The following is a 9321-nucleotide window of genomic DNA, read 5'->3' on the forward strand; positions in this document are numbered from 1 at the left end:
GGGAAATCACTGGTAAGATGTGGTGGCCCAATGTAGGGAAATCTGCGGAATTAACTACCTCCTAGCCTGTGCTTTCCTTGGTATGACAAGCTGCATTGCAGCTGCTTAGTTCTCACTTGTTTCACACTGCCTGTTTGCGACTCCTGAACCTCGCTCACTGTTTCTAGTTCAACGCTCACGTTTGAGTAAAAGACTCGAACAGTGTATAATGGTGCATTTCAGATATTGCCACGGAAATACCCTCGATAAAAACGGAGGCCAAATAAGTGTTAGACCATTGCTTTAATTGAATGCGCAATTATCTGTTTATTTTGCACTAAGGACATATTAGCTTGAGGTAGTTCATGCCGCTGCAAAGTCGGGCAAACTTAAAGGAAGACAAGACCATTCCACGGTTGCTTTGAGGTACCGCGTGGAAGGAGAGAAGTACCCACTCAGAAGATGATCCGCAAAATCTAAATACATCAAACGGTTACTTGGAAATGTTTTTGTTAAATATGCGAATAGAATCTAACTTGGGCAACAGCCGAATGGACCAGGTGGGGATAATAGTTCACCTGTGTGATCGTTGTATAACAGTTTTCAAAGTATCCAAATGACACCATTAGGACTAACTGTGGCTGATAACATTGGAAGCATTGCTGCAAACAAACGTTTAGCACAAAAATATTTTGCAATGCATTCTTGTCCAAACCGTCTTTAATTGAACGCGCTCCTGCGGCCAGGGGACCGAAACCAGCCAAAATCATGCAGGACTTGAGACTTCTGTTTGAACATCCAAGGCCACAGAAGAAAGTTCTTAAACTCGCGAACCATCGAAAATGGACGCGAAATATTCACGAAGACTGTCCATGCACCCGCAAAATTGCCATCGACATTGTGGCTTCCACAAACAGGAGAATGAATAAATGAGAATGATCTGTACTAAACGATACACCCACATGGATAGGCTGAAAAATTTTGAACAAAATTTCTCGAGGTTTACACGAATGGTCCATATCGTTAGCTTGAAAGATGAGTGATCGGAAATTGTAAAACGCTTTAATGGCACGGTCGAAGTCAGGTGCAAACAATATTGCAAATTCTGGAGGCGAATAAACATCAGACATTTTATTTGCCGTGAGCATCATTAGCACATGAACAAGCGCATTGTTCCGCTGGTGGAGGAGAGGACCCACTGGCTACTGGTGAGTGGGTGCACATTTTTGTCTTTGGAGGACAGATGGTTGCCGCAATATGACCATCGTTTTAAGGAGTTTGTCGTTGAGAAGTAAGAGACTGCAATAACACATTGGTTGCTTCCTTCTTCTGGCACCAATATTCCGCGTACACTAAACAAGCCGGCTTTGGGTGAGTGGCAAACTCCACGAAGAATTTCGGTCTTCAGACGTTCGGCTATACAAGATTGTAGGCGACTTTATATGAATATACACATATACACTTATATGTGCTTCTGCTTCCGATTCATTAACATAAAGACTGACCGTAATTAGGTTGGCTAAATCCTGTCCAATTTGGCCAGGTGACACATGAAATAACAACTATCAGTCGTGTATAGTCCTTTGTTAACGAAGCGTCCTCCAAGCAGTGTCGTTCTAAAATCCTAAGAATTTACTTGATCGCGCCAAAAAAGCACCTGAACAACCATAGGCGGATTTCTACCCCAGATGGTAGCGAGAACAATGTTCGTCCGATTGAAGCCTCTGTCGCAAGTGTTTCTGCCGCCACACGGCTGTGCCCCGAAAGATCGTAATTTACTAGCCTCCAGACATTATGTCTGATGCATGTGTCGTATGACAAACGTATTTCCGTCTGGTACGTATCAAACATTATGTTTCGGTGGTTAGAGCGGAATCGCTCGCATCAACCTCCAACTTACAGTCCTCGAAGTCACGCCAACACAACTCTCCTTTTCCTTGAGTGAACTTGGCGGAAAATTTAAAGCCAAAACGTTGCGCACAGAGATGAAAGCAACATCGGAACGCTTGGAAGACTTAAATTTGAGTAGGCGAGTATCTTGCAAACTAGCGTCGGTGGGATTTGCACAGCAGATGACACAGCGCTACCCCATTCCATCTCATTCATCAGTAGAAACTGCAAAATCCGAAAGGCGCCGTTTACCTGTCAACTAAATAGAAACGTTCTAATAAAAAAAGCGATTCTTCTATCCACAGTGAAGCTGATTTTGAGTCTTGTTTTAGATGGAGCAAACTGGTTGCACTTAATAGTTCCCACACATCGCAGTTGACGGTGCCTGCTTGGTCACTGGTCTTTTTATAATCCTATAAATGAACAACTCATCCTGGTGCTCGCAAGAAATAGAGTCCCGATTCGGGGTAACTTTTCATAGGATAATCCGAGATGTTTAAACGTTGGTTTCAACGCCGTCTGCCATGTGTGTGCAATCACAGATGAGGTCGCACATCACCAAAGGGTTGCTTATGGCTGGGACTTTGATGGTATTATTAGGTACTGCAGATAAAATGTCGGACCTGTAAACACGCAGATGACTGATGCCATTTGAATGTAGCTACGAAGCTGAGATTCTGTTAGGTCGACCAAATCTAAAGAGGAGCAGATGAGATGCTGTGGTCCGGTTTGTACCAATCGGTCAGAAATTTCGCACCATTAGCGTAAACAAACTGCTTAAATGTTGGTTTAAGTGGGGCGTGTGACAAAATTGTGTTTCTCGAAGCTGAGATTCTGTTAGGTCGACCAAACCGAAAGAGGAGCAGATGAGATGCTGTGGTTTGGTTTGTGCCAATCGTTCAGTAATTTCGCACCATTCCCCTAAACAAACTGCTTTAATGTTGGTTTAAGGGAGGCGTGTAACAGAATTGTGTTTCCGTTACAGCTTCAATTTGTAACTTACCTTCTTCATCTGTCATAGACAAAAACAGTACCGGAAGCGCATTATCACCAGACTATTTATCATTTGTGGTATTTCAAGCGTGCTTGTACATGAAAAGTGGTCTTCGTAATTTCTGTCAAACTGCACTTAGGAAAATAGTTTTTTCTCGTTACCTCAGTCGCATAGTCTTCCCAAAATGTTTAGGTTAAAATTTCTAAAACACGGCCTTGAACCTACCCTATGTAATCGAATTTTTAATTTTTTCATTCCTAATAATTAAAAAAACTTCCATTATAAAAAGGGTTGGTTGATAGCTTGACCACTTGTCACCTCGAGGTAGAAATGGTCCATGGATCTTGCATGAACAGGTTGAATTCATTAGTTTTTCTAATCAGCTACAACTTGGTTTAAGGCAGAAGACCTGGTTATAAGCCCACCCGATAATCCTGTCTGGCTGCATTTTTGCGTTCATCCAAATGACGCGTTAAACTATTCAACAGATTCGATGAACGTGTGGGCTTTTCTAGTGCTAACACTGGTTTGGCTGAAACATCAGCCAGCCCGTATCCTATTATGTTTACTCATTGCTTCGTTTCTTCAAACGGTCTCCCAAATGAGGCTCCAAAATTCACTGCACTCAAAGTGGGTACCGACCGCTTGATAGGGGTGTTCAACCGTGGGTACAGATACGATAGTAAATTCGGGTGTGTCCGTTGCAGCCTTTGAAACGCATTTTGATTTCTGTCTTACAAGCGTAGCGATTATTCGACTGATAGACTGTTCGCTGCCATATTTTTGAGATATTTTTGCCCAATCTGTCGCTGAGTTTTGTGGGTTGCCTTGTTGCACTGTGAAATGGCAAAAGGAATGCATCAAGTGATAGTGAACTTTATTGGGTTCTAATAAATGCGGGTCTTTGAGCCCACAGCTTCAGCTGAAATTCAGAATACGCCAATTTTTCCATTTTCAGAGAACAAATTCACACTACCTGAATCGGTCCTTGATAATCGAGCACTGGTTTTCCACTGTGACTCATGAAATTCTCAACTTATGCTAGCAAGCGGATAAAATGGGATAAAATGGTGGTTTTGAGGTATGATGAGTGCGACAATAGTATCTCACATCGAGAATGGTTAGCCTGCACTGCTTTGTTAAGCAGGAAGAAGCCGAGGATTGAATTTTTTGAAGCTAGCTACAATTTGTCCAGTTAGGTAGGCCTATTCAGTGCGCAATCCGTAGACTAAAAGACCAACTGATCGGACGGCGTAACCTCTGTGTCACTACGGAGCTTGCGTGTGTGTGATCCGTTATGAAGGGACTAAAACTTACACTGGTATAAAAGTTTCTGCAATTCTGTGACCTTTTGAGTTTTAGCGTGTGGTGACCGTCCGTAACTTGCAGTCTTTCATAGCAGGTTGGTCAGTGTTTGGGTATTTGACCTCCCGTGTCCCTCGAGTTTACGGTTGGAAACTTACACTGGGACTTATTCGGTGAATCGTTGGTGTACCTGGGCGTGTCGACATGCAACGCTGCCTTGCGGTCATTATTTTGAGCTATAGGCTGTGTCAAAGACTACCCATTCCCTGTCTGGTAGCCTTAGTAGAATCACAGGTCAAATATAACGACGAATTTGACGACAGCAGAACATCATTGCCGAATTTTGACATTGTGACGTTGATGGTTTTTTTAAACGTGGGGATAGCTTCACCACACGGAGTTCTTCGGGTTAATCTACTTGGCTCCCTCTCTAAAGATCTACCTTAAAATGTGTGTTAAATATGATGTGTAGCGTTTCAAAGGATACAGACTGGGAAATTGAAGTTTTTTGGGTGAGAACATGTCCGTAGTGAGATATCATCGCGTACACAGAACCTTCACCATCGCACTCGTGAAACTAACCGCATAGTATCAGGATGGATCGACCATTCTTAATCCTGTGGGTACTCAGACTGGTAAAGTTAAGGTTACAGCCTGAAATTAACGGTCACAAAGTGCTTAGATATTTCGGAGAAAGCTTGTGGTAAGATGGCTATGCCTCTGGATGACAAAGCGACCGAGCGCGAAAGTGCAACTCACTTAATGATAGAACAAGGAGGGTCTCCGCAGTCAATTGCGGACCAACTCACATGACAGCTAGCTTCATCTTACTTGACAGCGGATGACTTCCTCTAGTAAGACGGAACAAGTTGTCACTACCTTTCTGTCAGCACGTATAAACAGCAGAAATTAGCGCAGCATCAGGTTATTGATCCGACTACAGTGATGCCATTCATGAAACATGGGCTCACGAAAAATAAAGCCTTAACAAATGGCTCCATTTTTACGATAGAGTTAAAAACGAGCAGAAGCATGATACGTTAATCATGGTTTTGCAGGGTCGTGACAGGCTGATTTTTCACAAATAAATAGGGGCAACCGGACTTCTGTGTAATTTGCTGGCGCATCGTGTAAGAATGAAATAATTGGGACGCGTTACAGTCTGTCATTGGACGCGTATAGATTAGTAGATTATATACGCTCCTACTTCGTATCTGATAAGTCCAAACAGAAGCCGCCTTTTCCCCTTAAACGTGCACAACAATTAATATGTGGATCGCTCTTAGCCATTCAAAGCGTCCTGAAAATTTAACCAACATGATTTTGTGAAAATGATAACTGAGCGTTGCCCAAATGAATGCTGAGAAGGGGTGCGGGGCTGTAGCCATTAAACCGCCGGCATGGCGCGAATAAAGTTTTGGACGAAGAGTGGCAATCTGATACGTAATTGACGCGAATGCGGGACGTAACTGTCGGTCTGTATAGACTTGCATTTTTCTGGAATAGTGTTCAGGACCTAGTGATCCTCGTAAATGCAGTTCATTGTCCACGGTCAGTTAAACTTGGTCATGCAGTGACTGTCTAATTGACTTTCCGAAGTTTGGCCGTTTGGACGGACCCAACATATGATGAGAGTGATTCTGATTTCATCCCCAGTTCCCTAACAATGTCCTGTGGTTCTCTTGCATGTACTTTACCGTGCATTCTGGAAAGACGAGGCAGAACTTCCAACAATGATGGTGGAAGAACATGGAAGAACATGGAAGAACATTTCTCATCGAAGTTGCAAGTGGCTTCTCACATGTTGGTTAAACAACATCCGCCTATCATCATCAGCCTTATTTTACGCTGGAAGCGTATTGTACACAGCTTCGGGAGCTCAGATAGCGGATTTTCCCATGGAATGCAAACACATGCAACAAAACGTCTAATAATGACGGTGGCCGCATCACTTTAGAAGCAGAAGGAAATTAATGCTTTCTCTAGTCACTCCCACTAGCAGGTGGCGAAACACTGGTAATATTGCACGAATTCAATTACCCTATATTTACAGCTATTGATCTGGTAGCCTCACAGCGAGCTTTCGCTTTGCACCAGTTTTGTTGTTTCTTAACAGCTACCATAGTATTTGCAACTCTAACGTTGCTTAAGTTGACCTCAATGACGCAACTTTTCCAAAATTGGTTCCTATGGAGGTCACCATATGAGTAATCAAGTTTCATCTCTCCTACTTCACAAGCGGGGCTTACGAAAATTTTCACAGCGCGGTAATGCAACCCGCGTAGGCCTCATTCATATGCACCTTGTCCGTTATCGCACTCCACTGACATCATTAGGCTTCACAAAATTTTATTGGGTTTGGCGTTTTTTATCTCAAAATGCTTGCAAAAACCACTGTACGCGGTGGCCAAAGAGGCAGGCAGCGCAATCGCACGTGTCCCTCCTAATCGAACACTGCTAGTAGGCCTGCTAAATGAGATTTGAAATGCGTCATCCGCGTGAGGACGTCGACCAACTTGGGTACGTCGCGTACAAATGAGATTGCCAACGTTCAATCTCAAGCCAACACTGCTCCATTATTCCTAAGTTACATGCGTTTTACTGGTGTCCATATGACCATCAACGAGGAGCGTCCGCTGATCATCGGTTCATAGGTTTGCAATGTGGGATGTCATCCGCAACTAGACCTCTTTCACCGAAGGCAAGGAGGCAGACTATTGGATGTTGGGCGCAACCATGTCTAATTATGAATTTGAAGTGCCACTCGGGCAACGTCATTCCCTCTGTAACTCGTTTGTGGAAACGTCATTTGGCACAACACGTATCCCGTAGTTTATCACCATACTGTCAACGTTCATCATGTCTAGTATTGGATCGTCATTGGATTTCCGGATTGTGGCATGTTCCATGCTCACATCCACCGGATGTGAATCCAAGTGAACGAAGTGTAGAAAAGGAGAGAATGGTTTATGTCAGATGCTGGATCATTTCGTCTTTAAACTAAGCTTCCGCGTTTGAGATATTGCCAAATGTGTGGGCAGCGTAGTATGACGAGTTGCTTGTGCACCAGGAATGCTACTTCTCATGATGCACCGTTACAGCAAATCACGTCGCTATAATCGCAGACAACCGAAACATCTTTGATATGTCTTACCAGAACTTAATCGCAAAACCGGGAAAATCTAATCCAGGCGGACCGCGTGCGAGTTCCGCCGACTTAGAATAAAATTTAGGAACAGAATGGAGCAAGGGTAATTTATCTGAAGCATATTATCTCATTCTTGAGGTTGCGGTAACCTCTTACGCGCTGGGAATTCGATAAATATCATAAAATCAACTATATCATGTACCATGTGTCACAAAACGTTCCATGTTTTTCAGGGTGAAAATACTGTAATCTCAAGTCGAAGGTGCTTTCAAGATTCCATGAATGCGATGAATCCGGGAAATCGAATACTGGTCGTGAAAAAATGTTTGACTTTAATCTGTGTAATATTTTCAAGAGTAAAATCCCAAGAGTAGAATTTTAGATAGCCCCGGCCCTGTTATTGCAAAGTATATAGACTGGATATTTGTGTGTGTAGTGGTCTGGCTACCCAATAAGTTAGTTTACCAGGAGTGTGTGGCAAAGAAATAAAAATGATTACGCTAGATTGGGTATACAAAAATAAAGAGATCAGACGGAACAGACTCACTAACATTTATTCTTTTTAAAATAGTTCGTCGTTGGCCCAGGTCAGCGAATAAACAATAATCCAATTATGTTGGTCCAGAGGTCTTCTTCTGAACAGTTCCCACATATAATAGATTCCGAAGATGTCTGAAATGTTTTGGTACCAGAGTTAGTACATGAGACTCGCGAATGACCGCTGCAAGCGCGAGCGAAATCAGAAGGGAGATTCGAAGCACGTGACCACGCTTGCATTATGAGAAATTGTACCAGTGCGCGTTTTTGTAGTTTCTCGTACTTGAACAAAAAAGTATTGTGCAATTGATGAAATACGTAGCGTTATAATGGAAGTAAAACAAAGGTACAAAACGCCACATGTGTTACAACTTAATTTCGCATTTCAGTCTTCTCCTCTGGCAAACCCTATGGAATTAGAGGCTGAGAAAATTACGGAGAACGTATTGCCATTAATATTATCGAAAAGCCTGTAGCGGACTAGGACCTTATGAGCGTGTTCGGATAAATTAAGGCACAAAGTAACCAATACAAAATCACAAAATTACAATAGGAAAAGAGTGAGTAGTCAAATGGGGACCCACGAATGTGTAGATCCAATAGTCCACTACACCGATCCAAATGCGGTAGCTGGCTGTGAGAGGAAGTATTCACTGGTCGAAATTTCCCACAGATGGTTCCGCGCGAGTGATATATTCCACGGTAGGAAAATTATTCACGACTAAAAAAAGTCACAGGGATTTATTGTGACGTTCAACAGCTGACACAAACACAGAGATTTAATCCTACTGGTCCGACAGTCAACAAACAGTTCTATGGAGCGTAAATACACTCGTTCAGCAAGAAGTCAGCAGGTCACCCCGGAAAATTGTGTATTATTAACCAGAAAACAAACGTCATGATACAATGTGAACGACAATTACAAAGTGTGGTTCAAGTTCAGGAAGAATGGTAAATGTGACAACGGATTATAGGCACTACAGTACTCCCCCCTAGAGCGTCAGGAAGAATGGAAGGGAATGACGCTTGATAATGTGACAAAACTCAATGAGTGTAGTCTGCAAAGCGAACAGGAGTCTTGCAGGTTCGACCAACACGTGTTTGCTTCAGGATAGGTGACGGGTGATCGTCAATACGTCTAGCTATATGTTTGGGGTTCCCTGGGATGACTGCACTGAAGGTTCGGGGTTCGGGTAAAGTGACTACAGCAGGGGAATCTCAGTGAGATTCTTCATCGATGAATGCAACTTTGAGTCTGTCGATACTGACGGAGTCCGGTTTTCCGTTCCTCCCAATCACAAACTACTTGTCCTCGTGAGAAATGACTTTAAACGGACCATCATACGGATGTTGCAACGGTCGTTTGACGCTTTCAACACGGACAAATACATGTGTACAAGAAGATTAACCGGGATCCAACTGTGTGCATCGACCGGATTTCCGAGTGTCAGACGGGCGAAGAGTACGC

Source organism: Opisthorchis viverrini, assembly GCF_000715545.1.
Source record: "Opisthorchis viverrini unplaced genomic scaffold opera_v5_270, whole genome shotgun sequence".
Taxonomy (NCBI): domain Eukaryota; kingdom Metazoa; phylum Platyhelminthes; class Trematoda; order Opisthorchiida; family Opisthorchiidae; genus Opisthorchis; species Opisthorchis viverrini.